Source organism: Rhopalosiphum maidis, chromosome 4, assembly GCF_003676215.2.
Source record: "Rhopalosiphum maidis isolate BTI-1 chromosome 4, ASM367621v3, whole genome shotgun sequence".
Classification (NCBI taxonomy): Eukaryota; Metazoa; Arthropoda; class Insecta; order Hemiptera; family Aphididae; genus Rhopalosiphum; species Rhopalosiphum maidis.
In genome coordinates, this window is record NC_040880.1 from 34,276,519 (window position 1) to 34,293,217 (window position 16,699).

Sequence of the window (16,699 nt, forward strand, 5' to 3'; positions counted from 1 at the left end):
TTTTTTTTCCAAACAAACATTGTTTTAGAATCATACAATTTTAATAAGTTACTTTAATCCTGCTATGAAAACCCAACTTTCTGCATTCAAGTCTTATCGATTTAACAGAAAATTGTCTTAAAACATCTCAAACTATGAAGGTTAATTTATTTCTTATACTTAATTTAAACATTGTAAACATGTCACGTGCATAGGCTTAAACTGAGAAGCCTGCCCTCATTGTACAAATTAAAGATTATTTTATTTAAAAATAATATATATATATCAATTAAAAGCATTTTGTTAAATTGAATTCAAAAATATATAATGTTAAAATTTTAAAATGTTTAAACAAAAATTAACGATTATATTTATAGTAATAAAATCTGGTTATAATGACTACAATTTGTTGATATTTAGTTTTTCTTCTTGTCTTAATCAATAATTAATTTCTTAGACTATATCGTGCATATTGTGTATGGAATGGGTTGAGTTTACTTCCCCTAAAGTTGTATTTAGGTCCACTTATGTAAATATGTGTTGAGTATGTCCCTTGATATTATCGTAGAGTATATTTTATGTTATACATAAATGATCACACCTCGCCGCCTCGACCGGATGATTGTCATTGTAATTTCGTGTCTAAGAATTTCGTTTACATACTGCAATAACAGTCTTACCACACGTATAATATATTATAACATATATGTATATATTTGCTTTACAAACAGTCCGAAAACATTAATCTACTTTGAGGCGGGGGTGGTGTGTCCGCAGCGGAAGTAGTCATTATTTACGTTGAATCGAGGGGAAATCCGCCTGCTCTTAAATTCGACGCAATCACGCAACGATAATTCGACCGACGGTTACAATTTTCCAACGTGTGAAGTTCTATCTATGCGCATATATAATATAATATATCAGTGCAGATCGATTCATCAGAAATGCACGCTCCCTCTCTGAACCTCACCTGTATACAAAACAATAGGTACTTACGGTATTTAAAATTTTCAAAAAAAAAAATGTCATTACAAATATTTTCTATCATTATAATTGTTTTAAATTTTTATTTTTTGTTAACGATAACATATACATTTTTAAATTCATTTTTTGAAGCAGAATGATCTTGGAGTATTTCGATACATAATAATCGAAATTCAGACTAGTAGTTTATGATTTATTAATAGTGTTTAAAGCTTAGGTGAGCAGAGTAGTGAGTACAGTGATGTTCCTCAAAATGTTGGTCTACCACTCTATACATACCTTAACTTTAAATACTTACAAGTAATTATAACTTATAAACTGCTCGTTTTCATCGAAATAATCTAAAAAATATTCTCATTCAGAATAGAATTAAAAATGTATGTTGTCGTTTAAAAAAAGTAAAAAAGCTTAAAAATTATAATGATAAAAAAATATTATTTTAAGAACGTTAATATATTTTGAAATAATGAGTGTCGTTTGATAAATGAATTGCCCAGTAAACTTTATGAAATATACAAACAATTAAATGAAATATTTCAATTTTTTTATGGATCGTGATTAACTATTATATTATAATATTTTTAAACCTTTTATAAAAAAAAAAAAAAAATGTTATTTCATAAAATTAAAACATGACCTCCATATTTCAACCCTTGGAAATCATCATATGATATGCCCCTGAATTAAGAACATTTTTGTGATCGGAATAAAACAACTTTTTCTTTTTTCTTAACGCCACTATTTAGATTCCGTGGTAGTTTTCCAGATTAATTATTATCGCGTTTCGCCGCAACATCCAGGCAAATCATTAAATATTTTTCATGTTACCTTATTGTAACTCGACTTATTATATCTATTTATAATCCGTTACAGAGACTTTTTTTGTATGTATCACTCACGAACTCGTCTCTAGGGTTGATGCAAGTAAAAATTTTATAATAAATTATACACATAATATAATGTGATTTATACATGAAAGAATAATCTCTTGTGTGAACAAATAACTGCAGCGGTCGCGATGTTACGAAGAATAATGGTAGTGGCTTTTTAACGAGATGCTTCATTTTACAATATATAATACACACTATACTACGGTATTCAAAGTCTCTTAAATTAAGTGGATTAATAAAATTCAATTTCCGAATATTTACATAACGTTTTTGAACAATTATTTTTACGGTTATATAATTATGAAAACATTCTAAATAACAGCGATTTTCATTAATTTGCTTGGTGTACGAAGAATTCATGTTTAAAATATTTAAGAATTAAACTTTAATTGTAAAAAAAAAGTTAATAACCGGGTTCTACCTATACCAAATATTGTCTAAATTTATCTTATGATAACTTCAGAATGTGCAAAATGTGTGTATTAGTTATATTGCTGCTTTTATTCCCCTGTGGTCCATACTTTAGGAATATGGTTATATTATTATTACTATTATTAATGTTATTACGACTTATTTGCCACGAAATAAACGTACCATATGTATTTTATTCGTCGCGGTCGCTATAATTATCATCGACGACCATCTATATTATTGTAGTATATTAACTTTGAAACTGTTTAAAAACTAAATAATTATAATATTTTAATAGAATTTATACATAAGCGTACGTGTGCGGTCTACGTAAACAGTTCGTGTATAATATGTATAAGTAAATAACTATAGCATAAGCACAGCGTACAATTTCCTCTACCAGTGTTATTGCGAAGATATTTTGCGAATTTTTAACTGTGCACTTAAAAGCAGTGTAGATTAATGAGGCTCTGCGAAAAATTGATCACTAAAAAAGACAGTTAATTATATGTATTTGGCACATATTTAACTGTGTATAGATGACAATATAATGTCAATATAATTAGGAATATGATTTATGAAGTATTTTTGTGATCAATCTTCTCATCCATGTCCATGTATTATTCTAATGTTTGTCAAAATTGCTTTACCTAATGTGCCTATATGTATACAACTATACTTTTGGTTTTAAAAACAATCTATTATTGGTAATAAAAACGTCAATATATGCCATGTTTTAATATTTTAAACAGCAAAAATAGGTTGTAATCCGGAATATAATTATTGTATAGTTGTATACATCTTATTTTTGTTGTCGAATATCGTTTGTGTTGTATAATTAATGATTACTCAAGCTTAAAAGTTTCCAATTATAAGTTGAAAACATACAACGTCCCCGTGACTGTATCCTTTAAATCGTTTAACATTAATTAAGTCTCCACCCCTCCATCAGTATTGTTTATAATATACAACGAATAAATTGTATTTGTTCATAAAAGTTTATTCCAAGTCCTTGACAATTAATACATATATATAATAAAAATGTATAATTTATATTATTAGTTTGAACTTGAAACTATAAAATCGCTAAAAGTCGCTATAACGATCTCGAACGTTTTAGAACAATTTTATTTCGTATGCCAAACAAATGTATATTATAATTTATGTTATAATTTAAAACAATTTAAATTGGATTTACTTGGCATATAACAAAGTTTAAGTGTTTTAGAATTACATTAGCTTTTATGATAATATATCCTATGAAGTATCGGCAAGTTAACACTTATAAGGTTAAATATTTTATATAAATACACACACACACTTTATGTATACTAAATTGATATTTTATTAAAAAAAACAATGGTGTTTACGTTTAATCATAAAATTTGGCCTGTTATCAAGACACTACATCATCAAACGCTGCGATAAATGACCTACATATATTATATTATATTATTATGTACGAGCATTTGACATTCCATTACTTGTATATACATATAATATAGTTTATTATCGCGCTTAGTGACGTCGAATGATTTATGGCATTCAAGAACTATTATATATATATGTGATTTCCGAATTTTTTAAAAATAACAACATATTTTCGATGAAATTTTTTGGCGTGTAGGTTTTAAATGTGAACCATTTAAACCTTAGTATTTTCCGTTTAGCCAATATTATAAATAATATATTGAAATATAAATTAGATTAATCCATTATTTCCCGCATTTGGCACATAGTTGTATCCTATACACTCGTCGTCAATCGAACCTAAATAAATTCAAATGCAAATATGTAATCGTTACTCTTATAAATACATCCACATTGAACATAAAATGATCTATATTCAGGCCATATTAATATTATTTTCTTAGTAAATTTTAACGGTTTAGTTGAAATTTACTATGCTTGTAAGTGATTGGATCTACCGTCATTAAAACAATAAAATTTTAAACAATAGATCACTCTGTAGTTTTTATTATTTATATGTATTTTCTTTAAATTGAGTACGCCAAACTGCCTAATGTCTATTAAAATACTGTTCCCATTTATTTATTTATATTCATATATATTTGTAATATTTATTTATTTATTTATTATGTATACAACTGTACAGCTGTTGTATGGCGTATAATGTTCACGTCAAAGCACGCGAATTTCGACAGCAGTCTGTTTTTTTGAGTTATCGTGTGATTGTCACGTTGATAAATAAAACCATTTATAAAATCCCAAGTACGACGTGCGTTATAGGAGAGACTGCTTTTCTGCTCGCAAACATCGCCTAATACCCTAATGCGTAGTTTTCAACTATCACTCTTCTCCTTTATAGTTTACCCATTTTTAAGCTTCTTTTAAATTTATTACGCATGGTGTTTATGTCGTTTAGTTGTATTTATATTTTATACACACTCCACAGCGAAATAATTTTTATGCTTGATCAATATATTTAGTTTTTAATTTAATTTATATATTTTATATTTATAGTTTATTAATATTTATTATAAAATTTCTCATTTTGATATTTAAAATTTTTTTCTTTCATCTAAAATAGAATGTTTCAATTTATAAATAGTAAATGTCGAACATTGTACTAACAAATCATGTTAATAATCTAATTTTTTAAATTTAAATAAATAATGTACATTTTACTATAATCATACACGCAAAATACACTTTTTATAGGTCTATACTATATAGTACTTTAAAGTCTAAAGTATGTATCCAAATTTTTATATTTATTTATTTACATTTAAAAATTTGGATACATACTTGAGACTTTAGAGTACTATATATATACACTTAGTGAACTCGGCAAGTTTTAAGAAAACTTATTTTTCTCCTTCATAATCACTTAAGTTTCTTGAATATTTTACGAGTTGTAAACAGCTGTATGAACAGTCACTTTAAATGTCGATTAAAATCTCAGATTTAATATTATTTAACCGATGTTATATTTTCTCCGCATCGAGTTTTTGAAAATCGATCATTTATTTTCGATATATAATGCACATAGGTGTAATATATACATATTATATAAAAAGCTTTCGATTTCCTTTTGAGGCAATACTTCGAAAATCGTTTTGCATGTTATCGAATACATAGCGATATATTCATAGTATTTGTATATTATATTCTTAAATAAGGAGATCAACATTTTATCGTCACTCTCTAACGTCATTCCCGGTTGCGTCGTCAAGATCATGTTTATAGTAAATACGGTTTAGGTACAATACGCGCATGTGGTATAAACACTTAATATTATATGTAATATACGGACAACGACGTCGTTTCTCTTTTTTGCCACTTTTGAATTCTAATCTATATAGAATTGATTTTCAAGTTTTCACTGTCATGTGTCGCCGAAATATTAAACGAGTACAACACACGCTCAGTATTATTTATTATTCGTCGTATATTAACTTGTATACATGCCTAATATAATTGTTATACTGCAGTAAATTATCATTATAAATTCCGTAAATAATTAAACATGCTCAGTGCACGAATATAAGTAAACATTTCTGAATTTCTATAAAATGGATTCGCAATTAGAAATGATAACGATCAATAATATATGTAATTTTATCTTGAATTGAATGTCATATTAAAACCAGCTATTGTGATTTATAATTTGTAAAAATATGTAAATTAATTTTGTTCTTACATAATGTGTTCCGTAACTTTGAATCTGTGTTTGATGTAAATTACCATTAATAATATTTCACCAAACGAAAAAAATAATATAATGTTGTGTTAATGAATTTTGTAAAATCATAAATTTACATAATATATACTTAACTTTATAGTTTATACTTGTATTAATATAAATACATTTTACATACAAGATGTACGTATTAATCTTGAGATCTTCCCACCGGTAATTTTCAAAAGAAGGCAACAAGTCCGGATTGGCATAATTTTATGTTACTTTATAAACTTTTGATTGTTAAAAATGTCAATTTTTAATCAAAAATCTATTGCTCAGAAAAAATAAAGCAATCCAAATCAAGTATCTAAAAATTAGAATTTACCGAAAACAAATGCATTTATATGTCCTCTACGCAGTAAAAAAAACTCCAAATCAAACTCAGTCATGCGTTCGAAATATTTCCTGTTATCTTTAAAATTGAACATACGGTATATAATATAGTTACTTTTAATTTTTCACCAGATTGTTGGCTTTTTCATACCAGTGTTTTAATAATAGGTTTAAAGCCAATAATAGACAACCCGTGAGCTATTGTTTGAGACGATTAAGGTGCTCTTTATAATATATTTAAGATTCTTTAAATATATATGTATTATGCATACGACACAGACAATGTCTATGTGACCTATCCGTTTACTTAGTAATTTTTTCAACAGTAAACACTTATTTCAAAATGTTAATACATTTAAAAAAAAAAAATCATATTCTTAATTTATTTATTTTTTCGTTATAATTGATATGAATGAAATAGTTGACCAACATTTTATTACGAAATTTTGTACCCAATAGTATCGTTACCTATTTTGTAAGGCACCCCTGTGTCACTCCACTCCTCTCATACAACTTTAAATTATTTTTAGTCATAAATTACAATTAATTATCTACCTACCTACATAATAAAGCTCAGAAAAATATTCTATTTTTCATTATGAACAAAAATTTTATGTTGTTGTCATTCAAAAATTAAATAATTAAAATAATGATAATGATAAGAAATATATTTGTCTATGTAATTAGTATATTAGCTGTTGAAGAATTGCCCTGTATATATCTAGTTGTTAATAATACAATGACGTTGATCTCGAAACAGCCGGCCGCAACAATGATTGAATGTCTCTTTTATGCGCATATAGATTTGAAAATAAAAAAAACGTATTTTATATTATATAATAATGAATATTAGACAGGGTGAAATTTCGAGTATTTGCAGTTGGTTATTATATTGTGAGTACGTGTATGAATAACTGAAATGTACGTTCATGTTTCCGCGAAGATTATTTCATCAATATATTACATACATAGGTAGGTACTATTCCACTCGAAGGATTCTTTTATGTAACGCTTAATACGCGCGCGTACTGTGTTATTATTATTATTATTTTTATATTTTTTTTTAGCAAACGAGTATGTGTGATGTATCCCGTATCCCTACAATTCTAATAGTCATCATATTGTTAAATATTAGGTATATATAAGTTATCTTATGTTTTTTTTTTTTAGTTGGTTGGTTGGATGAGGTCGTGCAATTTCTAAATCTAGAAAAAAATCTTTTTTTCTATTTTTAAGGGGTATGATGACTATGAACTATATGATAATTAATATTATAATGCTATCTACGATGAATGAATATTTTGAATTTCCATTTCCGGCACACTAATCACACAATCACGGTACTCTTTACTTACTTTATATATTTTTGAATATTTATATAAAACTTTTTGCATTCAATTATTGCAATCTTTACCGTAGGTGATCTGCCCTTTAATCAAATAGCGCCTTTATTAGTAGGTATATTATATATATTTATTATACATCTGTGTGTGTATATACATCACAAAAGAAGGTGGTCGTAGTAAAAATTCCATTCAAACATAAACTTTGCGTAAACAGTCATATATTTTTGGGATTTAAATAATTTGACTGTCTCCATAAAACCCAACCACGGAATACGTATAAATTATGCACCTTCTAACACGCAGAACGTCGCCAATGGCCTAATGAAATGTATTATAAACTTGAGACGGTGCTTGCGTTATTACTTTCGCCGTTTCCGTTGTTGTCCAATAACAATAAAATAATACGTTCCTAGTCCTGAAATAGTAGTTTTTACGTTATCTCGTAAAGGTTCTTTCGCATTTAATTCCATTCACCGTTTATTGTCTTTTGTCCTATATTTACAGAACGATACATCTAGCCTACTAAACTCATTTTTCTAGTTTATGTATAGACGAGTATCAAAATATGCAATATACATTGTACGAAACTTAACCAAAAATATATATTTATTCAAAATTAGATTTATGAGAGGATAGGACCTATAAATCTGCTTAAGAATAATAAATAAAATCTATAGATACTAGTTGTTATAAAAACTGAAAATTCTACGTAAAAAATAATGAAACGGCTTGCAGTCAATGAAATGAATCGTTCTATATGTACAAGACAAACGATCACAATACTACCACTACCGTAAGCACTTTTTATTATCTATATGTTTTTAGTTTACCACATTTTTAGTTTAATAATAATATAAATTTGACGACAACGTATATACGACAACAATATATTATAATTTATATACCCATTTCGTCTCCGGAAGTTTAATAGTATCGTCATCGCGAGCAATCCCTCGCAAATTATATTACCCTTCCGCCATCGATTCTAAAACACGTTGTATTGAGGTCTCGGATGGATCATGTATTGCTATCCTACCACTACATCACTTTAACATTTTTACCGTCTGGGTATGCGAACACACGCATATACTGGTGCATAGTCTGTAGAATATTATTACATTACGACGACCATGACGATAACTGCGGCAAAAGTATATCAACTATGCGTACTTTATTTTTTCAATTGATTTATATTACCTTTACAAGATGTATCTGGAACAGTGGAATTTATTAAAGTGTAATTGCATTGTACAATAACTCCCCCTTCTACTTTGTTAAAATTAAACCGGACAAAATGAAGATTGTAAAACTCAAATTATAATTGATATATATTATATATTGATTTTTGGAATTAAAATCCTTCCCTTGCCTTATCTGTACTTAATAATAAGCTAAAGCTGCCTGTCATGTTTTATTTTCTTTGCGTTTCACCCTGACTATATTTATTATTGGCGATGATAAACTCAGTCGTGAAACATCGAAATTTGACGGAGATAAATCACCGTCGCGTACATTACTCAAAATTTTTCTAAAAGTATACCGTTAATTTAAAACTGTGAAGGTATAAGTATTCATATCTACTTACTACTGCGGGCCATACTAAATTTTAAAATAAACTTTACCGACAAATTTATATTTTATTTTATTTTTAACTCTAACCAGTATTTTTAATTTTCAGGGGAGAATATTCTTTTTAAAAATCATAATGTATTAATATTAAATGTTAAATAAAAATACAGTTCTATTAATTATCATTTCAAAATAAACGGAGCGTAGTGACAACCACTAGAGTCTAAACTTACCATGATTAAAAATAATACACGTGTATAATACTATTATAGATATATTATACATTTCTTCAATATTTAATATGTACATAATATATCAAAAAAAACATTAAGTAAAGAAATAATTATAGCCATTTAAACAGATCACTTCGTACACAAATACGTTTTTCGTTCGCAGGGAAAAATGGAAAGCGTGAGAAAACATAAAAAGAACGCTCGCGAATCAATGAAAATGCAACTCTATATGCCACTCATATATTATTATGTACAATATAATTATGCCAAATACATATAGTTTTTTCTCTCTCTAATTGAGGGGGCTGAATTTAGCTGAGAAATAATAATAAGGCGCATGATCGATTGTAATCGATGAGTTCACGGATTTCGAGCGGTAGAGCGTATACTATGCACAAGAGTGCTTTTTGTGAAAAAAATAAACTTAACGTTCATTTCACAAATTATATTATATATGATTCCGTGAGAACAACGCGTTCGAGATTACCGATGCCTTTGTAATTCTGTACAATTTATTCGATTATTAGATATATGGGTACAATATATAATATGTGTATCCAGTCGGTTTGAATTATATTATTATTATTATATTACACGCCATATATAGGTATATCCACTTGAAATTTTTCAGGATTTACGATCCGATTACAACGATGGAGGGGGCCGTAGGTGACCCTGCTATATAATTGCAGTATACTCTATATACCTATGTATATGCACATCCGGTCCGTTAGTTCCGGGGCCATCTAATCGTTGACGACCGTTTTTGTTATTATTATTATTTTTTTTCTGGACGCAAGACGATGAGTCTTTTGTGCGTTTCACACTCGACCGGACCTTTTGTCGTTGGTAAAATTATTTTTTCTTTCCTGCGACGCTCGGAGGATATCGCCTCCTCGTAAACATTACACCTCATCGCTATATACACACGCGCGCACACCTATAAAGCATACACAAAACAGTAATGCGATGTAATATTATATCACATTCATTTTCGCACCGATAATATACGCACCACGCCATATTATACGAATGCGCTTAATCCGACGTTTATATTAAGTTTTTAATCCTCCTTACCTGCACACACACGTCGGCAGAACACGCCACACAAAAGGTGTCGAAATCGTTTTCTAGACAATGGTTTTATCATTATTTTTTTATACCATGAAGTGTGGGTAGTGCGCGTATGTGTAAATATAGGTGATGTGTTGTGTTTCTATATTTGGTCCACCCTTTTAGCGTATATTATGTCGCAACGACCGATGCGCGTGTGTTGTAATATTATATTGGCATTTTAACGCCCGATTTATATGCAGTATCGCGTATAATAATAATAGAGGTGTAACGATGATGGGATACAGATCGCGAATGAAGAGCTATATACGCCTCCATTGCACGAATATTTTTTTTGTACATTTTCGATTATTAAAGTATCACGAATTGTTCAATTTTTGAATCATTATTATTTGTATATAACAAATTCATAACTTTTTTTTATACGTAATTTATTTATCACAACAATTTGAATAAATAACCATAATTGATATTCTTACATAATTAATCGATGCGTATTGTGCGGTCTTAAACCGTTGTTCCGTTAAAACTACTTATTGCTCCCCATAAACTACATAAATGTATATAAACACAAACTTTTTGAGATATATTTAAATTTTTACCTACATCCTGATTATAGTAAAATTATATAGGTTTATAAAATTTATATATATATATATGTATAATACTGTATATACTGTGTATTAATAAATTCTCCCGCTAATTTTTTTCACGGAATTCCATCATTTAATGATATGTATTAGTATATATACTGCACTTTTCGGTGGTCGTTGTAAATCTTATTTACAAAATATTACCCTGGAATTGTAGATTAAAACTTAGTCAGTTTGTATTCCCGTGCTTTATGCGTTTTATCTATATATACTATTACATGATCATTTTGAGAATAATAAAACGCATAGGTTGTCGTAGTGTATTATATTACCTGGTAATTTTATTTTTTTTCATCACTCGGTTTTTAAAACTAAGTCGAGATCAATAAAAGATATTTTTGAAAAATCATCGACAACTAATCAAGAATTATGTAAAAAAAACAAATTATTATTGATTATTATTTTAAAATTTCAATATTTTTAAATACGTACAACGTTTTAGAACTATCTACTATAATAATCCTCTGTAGAAACTTTATAACTCATTAATATATACATTGATATTATCACAATTTTCCATAGACTTCTATTTTATTTTTATAATATATTATGATAATTTAAACCACGCATTGATAATGCAAATAGCCTGTATATTATGCTATTATAATTTATAACTTTATAAGTATACGGTTTTTCGATTATCAAAATCGTGACGAAATCAAAGTGAAAAATATTGTGTGATCTACTAACCTATACCTAAAATAAGGAATCAAAAACCTAATCGCGGAAAACTGAATAATTTTAGTCGTAGATAGAAGGCCAGGCGAAACTGAGTCACGGATCAATAACGCATCAATTGGGTTACGCTACCGTCTGTATAAGCGTTTAGTCCTGCCCCCAAAAACCTGCAGTGGTGGCTATCCCATGGCCAAAGACATCAATATATTACGAACAATTACAATAATGTTCTATGATCTAATCTATTTTGTTAAATTTGAGAAGACCTATATTGCTTAAATTTATGAACAGCGATAAAATATTTATTTTAAGCTTAACAAAAAAAATGTGTCAGCCTCCAAAATTATATAATAAACCTATATTGTGCCCCCCCTATTTATAATTTATATCCCCGTTACCGTATAAAAAAATTATAAATCTCATCACATGTACGCATATTAGTCAAATGCGATTTAACAATTATTTATGTGGGTTATGCGGTGTTTGATGGCAGCAACAATACTAGTGATTCGCGATACGATATCTGTTGAACTTATCGTTTTAATTACCGTAAGTCGTATAGCACATTATATGTATTAAGAAAACACATAAATTGTTATATTGTATTTATTAGGACATCTGAAAAACACCAAAAAGCTACTTGGAAGCAGGTTTTCTTACTGCACGGCAACACACTTTCACTCTCTATCGTGATAATTTATATATATTATATGTCTTAGAGACGCCCTAGCGTATAATAACGATCTAAAAAGTTTCTTCGCAAATCTCACCCGATACACATCGTTTCTCGAGACCCTTTCAGGATTTTCCGAGAAAGCCCCTATTTCGTTATGCGCCATCGATTGTGTATACACTATACACCTATACATTTACGCGCGTGTACACATAAATTACAGTTTTCCGAATAATAGTTAATATAGAACAACATAGTATAATAATATATAGGTATACATATTATAGTGTGTGGTTTATGCATTCAGCTGTGTCCTACATTTAAATAATGTTTTAACGTAGAGCACGCGCACGCCCCAATTTTATCATCATAATACCATTATTATTATGTTAAATCCCAAATAGATATATTGGAATTTTTAAGTTTGCCACTTTATCATACTTGGTGAATTAACTTTTCATATTATGAAAAACACTCTCATCAACTACACATTAACAATAATACAACATTAAATATAATTACAGGCTTTGAAGTATAGACATTGTTGTCTGTTTACCTGTTATTTGATTCAATCTGCTTTACCATTGATTTTAGATAAGTAACTAAAATATTAATTTAAATTATATTTTATGATAAACGATATTACTGTTCGAAATAATATTAATCGTAAAACATACATGTACTAAAAATGTTAAAAATTACAAAATATACGTCCTTAAAATTAAAAAATCGTTTAATTTACAAAGATCTGAAAATAAATCTAATTTGCAAAAAAATATAAAAGTAATTGAATACATGGTCCCTAAGTATACCTAAAGATTCCTAAAATCAGATATTAAATTAATTAGTTGTTAAAGAAAAAATGGTGATGAGGATGTTTGATAAATCATTCTGTATACATATATAATTATATCATTGTGTAACGATTTGCACTATAGTTGCATGTCGTGCGGCATTTGAATTATCGTCTGCACTCTGGTCGCATTTGTGGCGTGTATAATAAAATATATATTATTATACCTATAAGTGTGGCAATCGTAATAATCGTCGAGTCGCGGTTTGTCGACACAGCTGTTGACAATTATAATTTGTTCAACTATACCTACATTACAACTCTATATATAATATATATATATATAGGGTGTACATGGAGGATTTGTAAATTTATTTATTTAATTATTATTTTTAAATTGACACCAAAAATTGTTTAATCACACTTTACCCTGTATATCTAATGCATATGCACGTGTGCTTTTTTAAAATTCACGTATAAAACACGCATGTTAAACGATTGTCTTATAGATTACCTGTTATATTTAGTATGTTTATGTTTTCTACGAGTATATATTTAGTATGCCTTAATGTAACGTGCGTGTAGTGTGTAATCATTATTACTCGTAATCGAAAAATTAATGTTATCGTACTGTTTTTTTGTTTAATTTGAAATCGAAATCATACTTCATTGCGTGTACTTTTTGAAAGAATATTTGGTAAATATTCATTTATTTCTTTTTATTTAACTCTGAAATATAATTTCAAACTTCAAAAGTTTTAAAGTAAACGATGCAATAGATAGAAGAGAGTACAGTGAATCAATTCTTCAGTGATTCTTCTATCGTGTCTATATAGTATTCCACGTGACACAATGTATTATATTATATTTTAACAAAACTTTTTTTTCAACAAACTCATTAATATAAGTTTTATACGCATGACTGACAATGGCGTATAGTTATTCATCTATGCCATACGCTTGTGCATGCCAGGTGAATGGTAATTCTTTTGAACACGAACCCGCCAACACCTAAACCTTAAAATAATTAAAAAATCAAATGTGTGTAACCTACAGAGTAATAATTGTTTAAAAATCATACTAACACTAAAATGTATATTATATATCCTTAAACCTTACATTAAGTTTGACGTGCGTATACGTGTATATTTTCTCTATATTTCAAAATCACTTGGTGGTTTATGAAAACTGATAACGTTGAATTGATACAATATGATAACTGATTCTAGATATGCGTATTTATGTCGTGCACCATGTCGTCGTGTCGAAGATGGTTCAGATCATTTTGGACACGATTCGGTATACGCATAAATATCAGTGCTCATACCATATTTACACATGTATCATTATTGATAATAACTAAATATTTGATTATAACTTTCTTCGTGCCATATTTAAGAATGGGAATGTTTATCCTTTTTCACGAATTTCATCAATCAGGCTATTATTATATAACTATCATACTATTAGTCACTTGTTTAGGTAATAGATAGTTATATGAGTGGCACTTAAAACTAATTATTATTATTTGCAGAGCAATAAATCAATCCAAACACAAATTAAAAGACATCTGTTTTCACAAAAATGCAGCATAAAAACGAACCAAAAAGATAAATGGTCTAAATTGTATACTACGCCGTCGAGTGTAATACAATGTAATGTTTACCTACGTATATAACGCGTACTGTAATTTAAAGCGTTCTGATGAGCTACATATGAATAAATAAAACTCCCCTTTACTGTCAAATATTATGTATATGTATAATAATATGTATAAATATATTATAGTTGCTTAGAAGTATAATAACCGACACGCTCGTTGCTTAGGTAGACTCTTGTACGTACACAATCAATTTAGAAATTGAAATGATTTTTTTTTTTAATCATATTTTCAAAATATGCGTCTACCTATGTGCAATAATAATAATATCTTTTTCGTTTGATTAATACATATCCTCCCTTGTGTGGTCGTATACAGCTGCAGTAGGCGTTTATTTTTACACACGAGCTGTGCGATAATACCTATTCTATCGTGTAGGAGCGTATTAAATCCGCATAGAAGGGAGGCGGAAGGTTATTCGTTTCTGCAATCGTATAATGCCCAATTTTATGCCAAATTTTTAATGTGCATGCACATTTATATATTATTAGTTTTCACAATACCATTTTGTAAACGCTTATGCAAACAATAAATACACATGCATTGTTAAAAGTGTGTATTTGCCTAAAACGATTTTACTGGACTAATCGTATTCGTCGCCCGTGTAAATTCAATAGGCAGTCATATTAAGTCGGCGGCGGTGGTCCTATATATATTTTTGCAATATCCATTCGAAATTATTACTCTGTGGTTTGAATAATACTACGTAGTGTCGTACACATATTATTATATATTATATCCGCCATATTCGATAAACCCCACAAATCTCCATTTTTTATACACCAATTGATTTACTATAAATAAGAACCGATTGTTTTAAAAATAGGTTGGTACCTATAATAGAATTTAGACGCACCTGACGCAGTGCGCATTTCGAAAATTTTAAACTGGAACGTTCTTTTTCAACTTTGGTTTATGTATACTGTATGGCGTATATATATTATACTAATTGTTTTCATTGTTATTATTGATCAGTTAGACTTTAAATCGACTTTTACTTATTTTTTTTCGACATTTTTTAACAAATCGCTTTACATTATTAGTATATACCTTGAAGGTGTCATATTATATGTTACATGCCCCGCCTGTTTTATAATTTATATGGTTTTTGCAGACAATCGGTTGGGTTTCCACAGCTGCTCTAAAGGAGAGGTAAAGGTGACAGTGTACATCCCTCCCGTGATGCATTCTACTGTTTATTTTTCTAAAATATCGCATTCCCTACACAATACAATAAATAACATTAAGTCTAAATCAATATCACCTAAATATATATACCAGCTACATCGTTTCTTCTCTGTCGTTTGTTTTGATTTATGAAATCTTTGTACAATACACATATATACGTAACAGGTCTACCATTCGACGTTTGAAATTAAAGGATAGATCATAAATAAATTAAAAGTTGATAAATGAATATTCGCCACCCAACCTACATAGATAATATACAAATATCTTTGTATATTATATAAATATTCAGAAGAATTCAAATGTAAAATGTAATAACAAACGCTATTTAATTTCACACACGTGCGCTTGTGAAGTGTCAAGAGAGGTAGATTTTGTAAATCCTAGAATTCGCAAAATAATATATCTTATTTTAATCTGCTGTGTACCTAGGTATATACCTAAATGTATTTGTACACTGGTATGTTTCATTTCATCTGAAACAGATATGTAATAATTGATATAAATCTGAACCCTGCGGCAATTTAAA

The 16,699-nt window shown here is 28.5% G+C and overlaps 1 protein-coding gene across 2 annotated transcripts in view; it reads left to right on the forward strand.

The window, feature by feature from the left end:
- LOC113548475 (centaurin-gamma-1A) overlaps positions 1 to 16,699 on the forward strand; it is a 94,165-nt gene that overhangs the window by 68,310 nt on the left and 9,156 nt on the right. The window lies entirely within an intron of this gene.